Source organism: Tympanuchus pallidicinctus, unplaced genomic scaffold (genome assembly GCF_026119805.1).
Source record: "Tympanuchus pallidicinctus isolate F22 unplaced genomic scaffold, pur_lepc_1.0 scaffold23, whole genome shotgun sequence".
Classification (NCBI taxonomy): Eukaryota; Metazoa; Chordata; class Aves; order Galliformes; family Phasianidae; genus Tympanuchus; species Tympanuchus pallidicinctus.
Genome location: NW_026294740.1, coordinates 2,735,944 through 2,750,314, shown reverse-complemented (window position 1 = coordinate 2,750,314; position 14,371 = coordinate 2,735,944). Strand labels below are relative to the sequence as shown.

The window sequence follows — 14,371 nt, the reverse complement described above, 5'->3', positions numbered from 1 at the left end:
CCGAGCAGAACCCGAGGATGCACAAGCTGACAAAGTCGGTTTGCGTCACGGCGAGGAAAGCGGCTCGCTGCCGGCTGCCGGAAACGGGCCCCAGCCCCTCTCCCGAGGTGGAGGAGACATGGGGTAACTGCTCAAAGATGTGGCTCGTTTCCTAAACAGGATGATGATGACAATTACAGGCTGAGAGGGGCTCGGCATTTACATCTCCTTAACTAGGCAGGCTTTCAACCCAGCCATAGCCCCGGGAGCGCGTTGCTCTTCCCCACAAACATGGAAGGGGACTGGGATTTATCACGGGGCACAGGGCAAGCGGCTGATACTCCACAGCGATTCGATAATCCGGACCATCTGCACGCCTCTTCCCATCCTTTTTTCTCTCCGCACAAAACAGGGGCAGCCCGGATCTGAAGGGAGGTGCAATTTTTAAGCGGGGCTGACGTGCCTCTGTGCCAGTGTGGGATGGATTAGAATTAGTTTCTGCTAATTTGCACCACATGGAGCTTTCAGTTTGAATTCTGTCTCCTGAATTAACAGGCAGACCACCCTCTCGGTATCCTGCCTGCTGTATTTCCCGTTGTGAGGGGAGGATTTCTCATCTGTCCTGCTGTTCCTGTGGTTCAGTTGATGCGTACCCTCTGCTCGATGGGAATGGGCATCTGTGGCTGTGTGCATGCAGCCGCTTGGGGCCACAAGCTGATCCTCACCTGGAAAACCTGGTGAGCCTGGAAGTTTGGGAGAAGGAAGGATGAACACGTCAATGATTATTGCCTCCCGATTGTTTTTATGCTTGTCTGAATGACAGATTGTTTCTGTTTAGGAGGCATTTCTAAGGAGTCTTGTTGCTGTTCCAAGCAAAGAGGCCAATGAGATCTAGGGTCTCAGATTTCTTGCAAGTGGTGTTGAAATCAACTGTTTTGGTGAAGCAGAATAAAAACAAAAAAAAGTGCAGGTCATAGACCCATAGAATTATTGAGGTTGGAAAAGATCTCTAAGGTCATCTAGTCCAGGTGTCCCCCTGCCACCAATAGTGCCCACTAACCCATGTCCAAGTACCACATCCTCACTATTCTTGAACACCTCCAGGGACGGTGACTCCACTACTTCCCTGGGCAGTGTCTGACCACTCTTTCCTAGAAGTTTTCCTTAATATCCAACCTGAGATAATTTGAAAATATTTTTACTAGTGATGACCACAGCTTCTCCTGCTGGACCAGACCACGGTACAGCGTAGACTTGTGGCTAATGTGGTTGTGGGTGTTAAGAGTTACACTGCAGGAACACCAGAACACCAGAGTGAGATGTGGGCAATACCTGCTCAGCCCATGGGGCCCATCTGCCACCCATGCAAAGTGCATTTTGTAGGGTTTCGCTTACTCTATTTGTAGGGTTCACTGAGTCCAAGACAAATGCCCTGAGATGGTTTCAGGCATCTGTTCAACCAGGATTTCAGGCAAGAGATTCTCCCTTAAGCTCAGCCTTTATGTTCTACTTCTCAGGCTCTGATTATTCTCATTTTCCAGTGACCTTAACAAGGAAGGGCAAGCTGCTGGGTTGGGTATGGCCAGATCCTGGTTTGATTTTCCTCTCACGTATTGACCTCCTCTTTGCCATTACATGGGTTGTTTCAGTCTCTCTGTGGTTAGGTCCTGACCTGAAAAAATATATTAATGTAAGAACAATCCCTCATACATGATTTATATCCAGAACTGCCTGGATAACTCTAGCTGGGGAAACACTTATGCTTTAGCTGTGTAATTTCTTAGCAAAAGTCTGCACATTTCTGGTGGCTTCTGAATCATAAAGTCTACTTGCAGCCATAACTTTCAGATGACTTGTGCTGAGATGATTCTAGGAGCTCTGTAGAAGTTGAGGAGCCCCAAACAAACCTCAGGTAAAGCAGCTCTTGATCTGGAGACCTGCTCACTGTAATAGAAGGCAGAATAAGGCTGAACGTCAAGCAGCGCTGGCTACTTTGAGGGCCTTCAGCTGGCCACACGGTGTTGGTGTGAACCCAAAGTATTGCCAGTATGGGCTGAATTTTGCTCTGAGCCACTCTGCCGTGAATAAATCTGGAGCACCTTCTCTGGATGTGGCTGAATAAACTCAAATGAATAAAGAAAAAAGTACTTTTATTCGCTTTTCACATTTGCCTGAGGAAAAGTAACGTTTCTTTCTGTTGGAGCTTTCAGAAGGCTCAGTATTTCATCCTTGCTTTTTAAGAGTTTTGTTACACTTCAATCCCAACCTGGGTGTAAGAGCTAACTGTGTGCTCCCATGTTCTGACTGTAGTGAATGGTGTTTTGTGTGTTAACTGTAGTGATGTGTTTGCAGGCAAGGACTGGGGAAAGGAGGAGGAACAGAGTTTCTCTGTGTGGGCTGTTCCAGGCTGGTGTGATGCAAAGGCCTTCCTGGTTATGGTCTACGTGCAATCCTACCGATGCAGTTGCAGGGGTTTTATAAAAACTATCTGCAAATTTATTACATCTTTTCAGCCAAGAAAGACTATCTCTAACAGCTTCAAGTCAAAAGGTTTCATTTTGCTATTTCCAAGCTGGCATACTTCTCTTGGTTATTTCAAAACAGGTGTCTTAGAAATGTACCTACATTTAATTTCTCAAACCCCTTTTTCACGGCCTCAGAATGAAACTGGATGAACTTGGTGAAATACTTCACTTGATATCTCAGCAGCTTTAAATCTTGTTTTTATTTCAAGTGGGCTGAATTGATCTCTATGGCTTTTTGTGAGGGCAACCTGAAATTACTCACCAGAGAAGCAAAGGAATCATTTATTCACCCAGTTCTGGGGCTTAACTCTTTCTCAGAGCCCAACAGAGAGTCAGCTCAGAACCTTCAGCTCTTTTACCTCCCTTTGCCCTTCCTGCTAATTTTTATTACGTGCCCTTAAAGTCAGCAAAAATAGGCTTTCTCAATGAGAGAGTATCTGAGCCTTGGGTGTTTATTGCTCTCGCACGATGGCTGGCAGCAGGCGTTCCCCCACAGTGGGTCCAGCACAGAGGTGTCTTGGCAGATGACCATTTCCCCTGTGTTTTTTTCTTTCCTGCCTGCTGGGAAGGTGATAAAAATACACATCTCACATGTACTTTGTCTTACGTAGTATGCAAGATTTGGGAATGCTCCTTGGAAAGAGAGGGAGAGAGAGATTCTCACTTTACACCCTTTCTTCCTTTCTAACCAGGCAGCATGGTATTTCTTTTGTTTGTTTTTTAGAGCCCAGATGATTCATGCAAGCTGGAAAGCTTTTACCAATAGTTTCCAAATACGGAAAGATGTGCCTGCAGTGTGGCATATTTTAGAACAGCATCCACTCTGGATTTAAGGGTTTCAGATGGTGGACAATCCATCACAGTCTGCGGTGAGTAATTCCAATGGCTCATTACTCTTTTGATTACAAACTGGCACCTTCCTTGCAGTTTGAATTTGTCTAATTTTGGCTTCCAGCAGTTTGATCTTGATAGGCTTTTGTCTGTTAGATAAAAGAGAGTTCTGCAGTTAGAGATCTCCTCTTTAGTAGGTGCTCTTTACCTTTAATAAGGTACTTCTTTTCGGTAAGCTAAACTATAAAGCACCATAAGTATCTTGATGCAAGTGGTTCCCTTCTACCCCACAGCCCTCAAAACTGTAATTACAGTTCCCTTTTTCATTCCTAGTCCCCAATAAGCACACTGTGCAGTTTGAGACATCTGTGCAGATCTGCTGCTATGTCTGCAGTGGCACTAGGTGCAGGAACCTATATGTAGGCCCCTGGCTCTGGCCCTAGGACTCCACAAGTAGGGCGCAACATCCATCTCCCCTAACCTGAACCACCTGTAGATTTAGCAGTAGGTCAGACATTATCACCTGGTCTCCTGGGCGCATCTTGCTTAGGCTAAATGCTTATGTGGTTTCCTGGTAAATGTTCACTGAGCTGTAGCAGCCCAGAGAATGCTGCTGGAAGGAGTACTCCTGTTCTGCAGCCTGCCACAGCTGTGCAGCCCCTGGCATGGTGAACTGCTGCTGGAGGGCAACTGGCAAACTCACATCATTTGGTTTCCCATCCAATCTGCTATCAATTTATCTTCTGCAAGTTTGGGAGAAGGTGCCATGCTTCATAACTCATGTGCTGTTTGTCCAGTGGGGATAGCTTGTTGATTATAGGCTCATGGACAGAGTGTGATGTCATCTTCTGCTCTTTGGTCCTGGCCATCTTGGAAATTGCCCTGGCCTTTGTGTTGATGCAGTTGCTGGCAGGGAATTCTCAAGAACAGCCATTGTCCTCAGTCCCTTTGCCCCCGCGTCTGCCGGAGGGGAAGCTGGAGAACATCGCCGGCGTACTCATAGCTCTTCAGAGCCATGCCTGGGGTTGGCCTCTGTTTTACTGATGTTTTAGAGCTGTTTGACAGTATCCTGGCTTTTCCTGGAGTAATTTAGGTTTATATGCAGCGACTGATCATGTGCCAGGAGTTTTATTACAGACAACAAATCTCATTCAATCAACAGCAGAGACCAAACAGCCATTGTTTGAACTCAGAGCTTAGGACAGCACTGGATGACTCCAGGCACACCAGATGGGCCCTACCGCCCTCATTTTGCTCTCCATGAGCAATCAACAAGTGGATGGGCTGCAGGCTTCCCAGGGAGCTGTGCTGGAGAGGATCACAGCCCAGACACGGGATGCTTGTATGGGAGGTCTCATTGCTGCCTCCGATGAGTTGGTCAAAGTGGGACTTTCTGTCAAGTCTTTGCCACCATGCAGCCAATAGAGTGCAGTAGCTGAGCAGAGCAACTTGCTGTTTCATCAGACAGTATTTTTTGCCGTGCCAAAGGTGTTTTCGATTGATCCAGCCATAAACATGCAGTTAGTTCTTTGGGGCCTGTAGTCAGAGGCTCCAGAAGATCTCTCTCTTGTGCACTCTTGATAAACTAGTCTGTCTTCTCTACCATCGCCCGAGGATCAGAAGGATGCTTTGGAGATACTCAGCTTACTGACTCTCATTTCATGAGCAGCCAAGCTCTGTGGAGCTATTTAGTGGATGTTCAGCTGAGGTGCTGGCAGGCTTATTGCAGCAGGGCAGAACTCAGAGATTCATTGCTCAGGTAAGAGGGAAGCACGGCAGTCTGAAGGAACAAGCATGAGTGTGTGTAAGCCACGGTGTGAAACCAGCACTATAAATAACAGACTGATGGAAACCAGATCTGCTCTGCGTATGCTTCCCATTTCTACTCCAAAGCAAGAAAGTTGTTTGCGGTGAAACACTCATACGTGGCCATGCTTTGGCCTCTGTTCCTTCCCCCAAGGCATGTGCTGGTCCTTCTGAGACCTTTAATGGGAGGCTCTGGGCGTGACTGAGGAAAGGAATGTGCAGATCTCATGAAAGATTTCCTACTGATCACTACATGTGAGGGTAGGCTAGCATCATTCGTTGCATAACGTAAATTGTCTTTCTCACTTGTTTCTCCCTGCGTTGTTTTTACAAAAGAGAAATACTGGGAGCCAAAGTAACTGGTCTGAGTGCAGAAGATGCTGTAAACAAGCATTTCTGATATCAGCATGCAGAGCTCCCCTTGTAGTACTTAGAGTGTTGGCCTCTTCAAGCTGCCAGTCAGACAAAGTGGAGGAGGCAGGAACTGCCATATATAAACATCCTTGGTGTAAAATCCTCCCGTGAGCCACCAGAGCCAGTAAGTTTGATTCCCTCTTACCTTGTACTCAAATAAATCACCAAGGTCAGGGTGATTAAGTTTGCATAGGTCAGTGTGAGTGGGAAGCAGCAGTACTGCTGGCTTTGGGGAATGTAAGGAAAGCAGAAATTTGGCTACCATTTTTCAGGGAGTTAAAGAGAAGGAAGCATATTCCCCAAGGCAAACAGCAGAGACCCATTTGGAATAAATCTACTTGTTGGCTGCACTCCTCAATCTGGCAATCAGCTCATTTACAATTCAGGCCAAGTTTTGCACTCTGGTCAGCTTTAACTAATAAAGATCTAGCATGGTACCTTGCTAATCTCATTAGATGGAGATGATAGTTTGTTTTGGTAGCGGTTTCTGGGGAAGGACAGAGAAAGAAATACATTTAGCAATTCATGCTCGAGCTCCTTCTGCCAGATTTTTTAAAAGCATGGATGTATGGGTGTGTGTATACACAGTATGCATGCATGTTGAGTGCATGTTCCTACCAACCACTTCTACTTAAATATCCCACTGAATGTAGTGGTACCAAAGGCCCTATCCCCTGGGATCCCCCTATCCCCTTTTAAATGCATTCAAGGCTATGGGGGCTTGGAAACTCCACCAGTCTTATTGCATGGGGCTGAATACTGATCAGCAGGGGTCTTGGGAAGGTTTTCTTGTACCTTCCTGCTGTTAGACATGCTGAACTCTGCTGTGCATGCAGCATACAGGCAGCATTCCCCCAAACATCAAAGTCCAGGAGAAGCTGTGATGTTAAAACCTGCTGATTTCAATGGCATGCCCAGTGCCTCATTGTCAGGTTTATTTTCAGCAACCAATGGATTTTCTTCCCCAGCTCTGTACTTAAAAAAAAATATCAGGAACCGGGCCAGCGTTAATAAATGGCAGTTCTTCCACTTGGAGTACAAGGCATTGCCCCACCCTACTAAGCCAACTGCTTGCAGGAAAACAGCAAAAACACAGTTCTCTCTCCTTTTTCTGTTCCCAGACCGCCGTGGCTGAGTGCTCGGTGTTTGCTTTGAAGTGCCCCATGCATCTGCAGTCTCTGCTCCTCACTTCTTCCTGACGCCCTCCACGGTGACGTCTGTCAGGGTGAGCACCTTCCATCGCTGTGCTCCGCGTGGGGAGGCTGTAAGTAGTGCAAAGAGGGGAGCGTGGCGACACTGTGGGACACACTTGGTTAATCCATTGGTCAGGGCAGTAGCGCGGAGGCTTTGTTGCACTGCGCGCGGTTTGTTCCTTCCTTTCCTCGTGTCACAACAAGGACGTTGTTGTGTTTTGTTGAATCCTTCCTTGCTTGAGGCCAGTCATTTATCAAAAGAGATTTCCATCTTGGACTAATAATTCATCTCTTATTGCAGCCCTCACTGCTCTGAGGGCCCATTTGTTTCCTCTTATCACAGCCTAATTATTTGGCCAAGGAAAATTTCTGCCTATCTTGGGAACAGCGGCTGAGAGATTGGGAGAACCTGGCCTCCAGGTAGGGACGAGCTTGTGGGTGTGGGAAGGGACCCTGGGGTCAGGCCTCCTGCTTTGGCAACTCTCTCTTTGTGCTTTTTTCTCAAACGGATGCTCACGCCCACACATCTCCAACCCCCACTCTCTCATAATTGTCATAGAATCAGTTAAAGTTGGAAAAGACCTCTAAGATATTAAAGCCCAACCATCTATGGACCGATGCCCCGTCCCTGGAGGTGTTCACTGGCAGGTTGGATGGGGCCCTTGGCAGCCTGGTCCAGTATTAAATGTGGAGGTTGGTGGCCCATGCATGTGGCAGGGGGGTTGGAGTTTGAGGATCCCTTCCAACCCAAGCCATTCTGTGATTCTATGATTCTATGATCATAGAATCTATCCTATCTATCTATCTATCTATCTATCTATCTATCTATCTATCTATCTATCTATCGTACCACTGCATAGAATCTATCCATCCCCACCGTGACCACACAGGGCATCCTTAAGGCTGGAAAAGACTTTGTCTTTCCACCTCACCCTGGCAAACTGGCAGTGAAAAGAGAGCAAGAATTTGTGTCATCCGGACCTGGCCAGTGATGGGATTAAAGAAGGAGGATGAGTGGAAGGATGAACAGATAGTAATCACAGAAGCATAATTAATAATAATGACAGAAGTGCATCCTGCTCCTATTAATAGTGCATGCACAGCTTTAATCAGCTCTGTCCCCCATCCGATGGGAGATTTCAACTGAATCAATTGCTAGTTTCTATCAGAAAGCTGTTCTGTTCAGATTGATGGCCCCTTGATACTTTATTTCAGAAGAGGAGAAATTCTTATTCAGTTATTTATTTCTGTATCATAATCTGCTTAAGGGACCCAGGACAAATTCTGTCTTGCAGCCATTCCCCTGCTCTCAGCACACAGCAGCAGATTCAGCTGGGGCCGTCATGACCACTCGTACCACTGCAGAAGTTTCATTTAAGGAGAAGTTCCAAAACCTCATTGGTTTGTTAAGCATGTCATAGGTATCAATTGCCCATCGCTGTACGGCTTGCTAAAAACGCAGCAAATGCAATAATAACCTCTTCCTGCATTTCATCTGGAAGCCCCATTTACCTGAACCGAGCTGCTTCCAATGAATATTTCACAATGTGTTTCACCACAAGTGCACTTGCAACTTATGAAGCAAAAACACAAATGTTTTAATTCTGACAAAATGAGCATTTTTCATGCACCAGCCTCAATTCGGCACATAGTTCTGTGGCTAAATGGCTTTCTGATTATCATGTCCCAGGATATTACTTCAACTGAAGTGATATGAAATGTCATTAAAATGTAATGTTCCTCTGCTTTGACAATCATATTAGTAAACATCGGAGGCTCTGCAGGTTATATGTCAGGCGGGCCGACACTAATGGGTTTATTAACATATGCAGTAGCACTTTGTCATACCTTCTTGTTAATCTAAATTTGCAGGTGACAGTAAGAAAGGGAGAGGGAGCAAGGTGATGGTATTTAAATACTGCTTAGGTTTGGCCACAAGGAGCTGGGAAATCCCCAGCAAGATCAGAAGATCAGAGCTCCCCTGCGCCCATCCCAGCCCATGCCCGTGTTGGAGCAATGGGGCCATTGGGATCCTCCCAGCAGGATGACCTGAGGTGGGGCTTCATGTGGCTCAGTTGCCAGCCATGGTTGTAAGGATGCTCTAATGGAGCAGTCTCCCATCCCTAGAATACCCTGACTTGATAAGGCTGCCTTTGTAGGGACCGCTGACCACAGGGTTCCCAGTGCTGTGTTGGAATCACAGAATGGCTTGGGTTGGAAGGGACCTCAAAGACCATCCAGTTCCAGCCCCTGCTGTGGGTAGGATTGCCAACCACTACCTTAGGCTCTACATTAGGGCCCATCCAGCCTGACCTTGAGCACCCTCAGGGATGAGGGTTCCTCTTTTGATTCTGCCTTAGGGGAAGGCAACAGCTGAGATGCTCCTGAGAGCAGCTCTGTGTTCTCCATGGGCTAAGCAAAGCCAGTGACTCGCCGTGGTTTTATTTTGGGAGCTGGGAAGTGTAAGTACAGTGGGACCTATTCTTGTCCGAATGACTAAGCCTCTGCCAGCCCAGAGCTCTTCATCTTGGCAAACAGATGGTGCGTGGAGTAAAAGAGATGCTGTTCGCTGCTATGAAAGGCCTTTTCTTTCTGGAGCAGCGCCTTAAAGGTACAATGGTTTGTTTTGTGGTGCTGGGCGTTGGGTTGCCTTTCAGGGAGCAACACGAGCAAGGATCACAGAGCAGGGGTCACAGAGCAGCAGCAGCCTGGGGTGATGTTCCCAAAGGGGATGGAAGGCCCCCGTCCTCTGTTGGTGCAAATTGGCCTGGCTGCAGGCAGCTCGGCTCTGAGGCATGCTAAGGTGCAAACAGCATTTCTTGAACCAGGACCATTTCTTGGGCCCTTCAACCTTTCACAGCCCCACGTGCTCGGTGAGATGCAGAGCTCATGGTGTGCAGCTACATGGGCAAAGCCACCCATTCCTTACCCATCAGTTGAGCTTTGCCTGGTGGCAGCAGTTGTGGATCTGCCACCTACACCTGATGCTGCTGCAGCCTGTTACCTTGTTACCTGCAACTTTTGCAGATCTGGTACAGAATAGGTTTTGTGAAGGGTGTTTGGAACAGCAGATGCTGAAGCTGATAAAGGCTGTGCTTAGGTGGGAGCTCAGCCCGGGCTCTATGATACCCAAAGTCTGCATTTTGCTGGGCACTGCCTGGCTGGCAACTGGGGGCTGGCATTTGTGGTATCTGTGCTAATGGGCTGGGGGAAGGCAGAGGGTTAGGGATAGCATTAGGGGATGTGTGGCTGAGCAGGAGCAGCTCCTGAGCATTTAAGTTTCTGTGGACATCAGAGATTCAATACGCAGCGCTCCGAGAATGGAGAGGTAGAGAGGTACCTGCAATTACAGTGCTGCGCTTTCACTCCTGCCTGTGCCGTTCTGTGGCATCCTGTGGCACCCAGGTGTGACGTGGATATGGGGAGTGGGTGCTGACCTGCCCCTTCCCAGCCCAGAGCTGCCCCATCACTGCTCACATGGTGCTCTCAGAGCCGCTGCCTGCACACACTGTGGTTATCTGATGCTCTGGGTTTTGTGGTGCAGCGCAAAGGCAGTGGGAACTGAAGAGCTGCTGAATGAGTGTTTAAGGGAGGGAAGGATTTCCTCTCCTCTACGCTTTTTTTATACTCTTTCCTTCTTCTAATAGTGGCAATGGGGAAAAAAAAAAAAGTGAAGTGTGGAAGGGCCCTGGGGGCAACAGGTTGGAAAACAAACACCAGAAGAATGTGAAATAGTTATCAGAAGAAGAGAATTATTTGCTTTAAGATCCAACTTCTTTTATTTCTTTGATCTTTTTAAGAAAATGGAAAAGAGAAAAATCCTTTTCACTGAAAAACTCCTGACAAGTTTTTTGTGTTGCTGCTCCCCAGGATGGAGTTTGCAATGTAATAACCTCATTCTGCTGCAAATCCTGAGGCTTCACGACTCATCTGTCTGCCAGGCAAAGCGTTTCCTGACCTTTTTAAGAAAGCTGGAGACAGCGAAGCAGCCGGACTGGAGGGTGCCCCATCTGCCTGGAACCAAAACAGCGTCGCTGAGACTCCTGGAGGGGAGGAAACTTGCAGCTCGGAGCCAGCAGTGCGGGCTGAGAGCTTGCATGACCTCCCCTTCCCCCAGAGAGGGAAGATTGGACTGGCTGCTATTGTATTTGGGCGTGTAAGTGATGATTTTCTCTTTCAAAATCTCATCAGCTGATAAAGGCAAATCCCAAAGAAGCTGATGCTTGCAGGGGTGGGCTGGATATCCAGGGCTACTTTCTCTGATAGTGTTGGATATGAGCAGTGTGTACCCCATGTTTTGCACAAAGGATGTTGGAGGTGTGATGGCGGAAGGCATTGCTTCCATCAGTGTTTTCTGTGGCAAGTTTGAGAATGGAAACCTAAAACCTGCAGCTTAGCTGGTGCTGTCGCAGATGTCTTAGGTCACAGATGTCCCATTGGAGCATGGCTGTCTCTTGTTAGTGAAAGCTGTCCTTGTTTCAGCTGGAATAGAGTGGATTGTCGCCTAACAGCTGGGATGGTGCTCAGTTTTGGATTTAGGATGATCCTCCTGGTCCAACTTGAGATATTCTGTGATTCAGAATGTGGGTAGCACACCAGTGGTTTTGTTGGTGCAGAGCAGTGCTGCATGGAGCCAAGGACATCTCAGCTTTTCCTGTTGCTCTGCCAGTGAGGGGATAAAGAGCTGAGAGGGGACAGCACCAGGATGGCAGACCAAAAGGACATCCCATACCTTATGGCATCATGCTGAGCCTGGTGAGCATCACATTGTGCATCACTTGTTCAGTATATTCTTTTATTATTATCACTTGTTCAGTATATTTTATTTATTATATTTTATCATTATCATCTTCCCTTCCTTTTCTGTTCTATTAAACTGTCTTTGTCTCAACCTATGAGTTTTACCCTTTTCCCAGTTCTCTCCCATCCCTGTAGGAATGAGCAAACTGCTGTATGGTGCTGAGCAGCCCACCAAGTACAAGCCACAGAGGTGGTATGGGACACATAGACACACACCCAAGCTGGCAGGGCCTTTGCTTCCACAATCTCCTTTCCATTGCATGCCATTCACTGTGTGGCTACAGCAGGAAGCACGTGGTACATTTTGAGTTGCCCAAAGAGATGTCAGTGCCCTACCCCTGCAGACAGCCAAAGTCAGGGGATGGGCTGTGAGCACTGATGGAGCTGTGGGTGTCCCTGCTCAGTGCAGAGCAGTGGGACCGGATGACCTTTCAGGTCCCTTCCAACTCCAACAATTCTATGATTCTATGATTCCAAACCCAAAGGTGAAGCAGAAGGGTTGGCTAACCCGCTCCAGTCCTCGCCTGTCTGGTGCCATGGAGAAAGGCATGATTAATTTGTTTAAAGCTTCACCAAGGAGATGTGTGCTCTTCCTATGCTGTGAAACCAGAGCCAGAGCCTTGGTCTGTAATTCTTTTAAGGAGAAATGACGTTTTTGGTCTTGATTAAAGCATTCGTTTAACGTTGATTAAACCATGGTTCAATTATTCATGTGTCTGGCTATTCATAGGCTACATAAGGAATTTATTGGGCTGAGATGGGTTGCTGTGCTCGGTATAAAAACTTGCTGCTGTGCTCACTAGTAACTAGCGTGGCAAAAAAAACCAAAGATGGCAGGAGAGGAATTTTCTGCATTAACACTGTAATATAAATGGAGCAGTATTTAAAGCTGAAATAGCATTAACATCTTGGTGATTTTTTTTCCTTCAACATTGAAAAGCTTGAGGTGTATAAGATGTGCCCCACACTGATGAGGGCCTGTTTGTACCAATCAGAAGGGCTTTTTGTTGCTGTCATCTCCAAGAATAAATCATTGGGAATGGCTGCACCTGGCACTGCCCCACTTAGGTCACAGTCTAGTGGATGAGAGCCCTGCAGAGGAGCATGGGTGGGAGGAATCCAATCCAGAGCCTTGCTGAGATGGAACCCTCCCCAAGGTCAGCTTTTTGGCCAATCTTGCTATTCACAAGAGCGTTTCCCCTCCTGTGCCATAGCTGTGTTTTCTTGCTTGAATCCCAGTAGGATAAAACTCCGCACCCCAGATCTCAAGTGCAGGCCAACAGTGATAACACAGCCCCACGTGTCCCTGGATGAGAGGATCTCAGCTCAGCTCAGCATGATGGGAAGGGTGCCTGAGGGGGCATTTGGTCCTCATTAGCAGAAGCTCGGTAGCTGTTTTGTCATTTTTCTTGTTTGTCATAAAAAATAAATACGGTTTAATAGATGATCTTACAGAGCAGGTTTTGGCAACAAAATAGTCCGTGTCCCATTATAAACTTGATGTGTGTAATTTAAAGCGAGATGGAATATAAAACCATTTCCAGCTCAGATGAGGGAGGGAGACTCAGATTTAGGCCCTGATTGTGCTGAAATGAAAAACAGCACATTGTCAGATTGTGCATTCAATCATGCATTCCGTTTCATGAAGTCCAGGCTATAAACAGCCCTTTTCGGAATAATTAATCACAGTTTATTTTTTGGAGGGAGGATCTCTTTCGTTTTTTGGTTTATTTTTAGGGCTGCCCTGCGTAGAAGAGCCACTTCTCTTACACAGAGTGATGTGATGGGTTGGTGAGGGCTCAGGGGTGATGGAGGTGTCCCATATCAGGGCTCTCCCTTCTCAGACCCACCCACTGTGAGCAGAAGTCCTGGTGCCCAATGGCAGGAAATCAGTGCAGTTCTGCTCAAGCTCCAGTGCTGCTGTGTGCCAAAGAGAGATGGGGACCCAGTGCTCTTCCTAGACCCCTGTGGTGCATCCTGGTTTCAGCAGAGCCAGTGTAAATCCAAAACAGCTCTGAAGAAGTCAGTCGAATTGCTCTAGACTTAAATAGGCTGGAGGAGATAGGAAACTATTCACAGCTTGTGTGTAGCTGTTGACATCACTTATAACAAGCTCGCTGAACGCAGCAGCAGTGTGGTGTAGGCAGGGTGCTCATCCCTGCTGTTGTTAAGTTTCCCATTCTCACAGCTTCGTTACAGGTGTTTTAGGACTGCAAATCATTCAGGTTAGAGCGTGTCACCTGTGTGCCATCTGTGATGGGATGCCGCTGGGTGAAGCTTTGCCTCTTCTTGGGTTTGTTATAAAGCTGGGACATTGCAAAAATCTCAGAGGGGCTAAAAATAGTGATGGATAAAGCTGCCAACTCCTGCACCCTGGAGGATATCAAGCCAGCATTCCTCTGCCTTTGCAGCCTTTGCTTGTGCCATGTTCTGTGCCAGTGCCTGACCACTCTACAATCTAAAGTTTGAGTGGGTTTCTCCATCCACTCAAACCTCGTCATAAAGAACCCACCAGGTCCTATAGAAGAACTCCCCTTCTGCTGCAGCAAGAGGCTGTACACCAATGTGCGTGTCCCAGGAGGTAAACCAGCCTTTCTCTGAGCTGGGAAGTGGTGTGTTTTACTGGAAAACCCAACCAGTTTGCTTTGGCTGTGTTGCCACACATCCTCAGGGCAGCTGTTCCCAGGTTGGGTGCTCTGTGCTGGAGGTGTTGTGGCAGATGTTGGAACTGCAATGGATGAGACTCGTGCCAAAAAATTCACTTTGGGTTGCTTAACTTTTTTTTTTTTTTTCCCCTGATGAAAAATTAAAATTTCCTCTGCA

At 47.2% G+C, this 14,371-nt stretch overlaps 1 long non-coding RNA gene across 1 annotated transcript in view; it reads left to right on the top strand.

Annotated features, from left to right (window-relative positions):
- Positions 1–12,229, top strand: part of LOC128083086 (uncharacterized) — a 62,685-nt gene extending 50,456 nt beyond the window's left edge. Inside the window, exons 7-9 of the long non-coding RNA XR_008207955.1 lie at positions 3,229–3,373; positions 6,677–6,780; positions 10,619–12,229. This is a non-coding gene — a long non-coding RNA (uncharacterized LOC128083086). The remainder of the gene's footprint in view (positions 1–3,228; positions 3,374–6,676; positions 6,781–10,618) is intronic.
- Positions 12,230–14,371: the final 2,142 nt, after the last annotated feature.